This window comes from Armigeres subalbatus, unplaced genomic scaffold (genome assembly GCF_024139115.2).
Source record: "Armigeres subalbatus isolate Guangzhou_Male unplaced genomic scaffold, GZ_Asu_2 Contig464, whole genome shotgun sequence".
NCBI classification, from domain to species: Eukaryota; Metazoa; Arthropoda; class Insecta; order Diptera; family Culicidae; genus Armigeres; species Armigeres subalbatus.
The window spans coordinates 179339-180806 of record NW_026943221.1 but is presented as its reverse complement, the minus strand read 5'-3'; positions in this window follow the sequence as shown (position 1 = coordinate 180806).

Below are 1468 nucleotides of genomic sequence, written 5' to 3'. Positions count from 1 at the left end.
GGAATCCTCCTTCCAAGATGCTCGGAAGCCTCCTTCAGAGAGGCTCGGAAGCCTCCTTCAAAGAGGCTCGGAAGCCTCCTTCAAAGAGGCTCAGAGCATCCTTCCAAGAAGGCTGGGAAGCCTCCTTTCGAAAGGCTCGGAAGCCTCATTTTAAAAGGCCTGGAAACCTCTTTTTAAGAGGCTCGCAAGTCTCCTTCCAAGAGGCATGGAAGCCTCCTTCCTAGAGGCTTGGAAACCTCCTTTAAGAAGGATGAAAGCGTCCTTTCGAAAGATTCGGAAGCCCCCATTCCTCAAAGAGGCTCGGAAGCCATCTTTCAAAAGGCTCGGAAACTTCCTTTCACGAGGCTCAGAAGGAGGCTCGGAAGCCTCCTTTCAGGAAGCTCCGAAGTCTCCTTTTTTGAGGCTCGGAAGGCTCTTTCCAAGACTCTGGAGCCTCTGTCCAAGAGACTCGGAAGCATCCTTCCAAGATGCTCGGAAGCCTCCTTCCAAGTTGCTTGGAAGCCCCCCTTCAAGAGGCTCAGAAGCCTCCTTTCAAGAGACTCGTAGCATCCTTCCAAGAGGCTGGGAAGCCTCCTTTCAAGAAGTTCGGAAGTCTCCTTTCAAGAAGCTCGGAAGCCTTCTTGCAAAAGGCTCGGAAGCCTTCCTCCAAGAGGCTCGGAAGCCTCTTTCAAAAGGCTCAGAGCCTCCTTTCAAGAGGCTTGGGAGTCTCTTTTAGACGCTCTGAAGCCTTATTTGAAGAAGATCGAAGCCTCCTTTCGAAGAAAGGCTAGGAAGCCTAATTTTAGGAGGCCCGGAAGTCTCTTTTTAAGAGGCTTGCAAGTCTCCTTCCAAGAGGCTCAGAAGCCTGCTTCCAAGAGGCTCGGAAGCCTGATTCCAAGAGGCTCGGAAACCTCCTTCAAGAGCGTTGGAAGCCTGCTTTCAAGAGACAAGGATGCCCCCTTTCTTCAAGAGGCTCGGAAGCCTTCTTACAAAGGCTCGAAACCTACTTTCACGAGGCTCAGAAAGACTCAGGAAACCTCCTTTCAGGAAGCTCAGAGTCTCCTTTCACGAGGCTCGGAAGCCTTCCTCCAAGAGGCTCGGAAGCCTCCTTCCAAGACTCTGGAGAGACTTCCAAGAGACTCAGAGCATCCTTCCAAGAGACTCAGGAAGCATCCTTCCAATAGGCTCAGAAGCATTCTTCCAAGAGGCTCGGAAGCATCATTCCAAGAGGCTCAGGAAGCCTTTTTAAGAAGCTCGTAAGTCTCCTTCCAAGAGGCTCTGAAACCTCCTCCCAAAATCCTCCTTCTAAGATGTACGGAAGCCTCCTTACAAACAGCTCAGAGCTCCCTTCAAGAGGTTCGGAAGACTCATTTTAAGAGGCCCGGAAGCCACCTTTCAAGAGGCTCGGAAGCTCTTGGTAGGAACAGAGCCTTTTTCCAAGAGACTCGGAAGCGTCCTTACATGTGGCTCGGAAGCCCCCTTCAAGAGG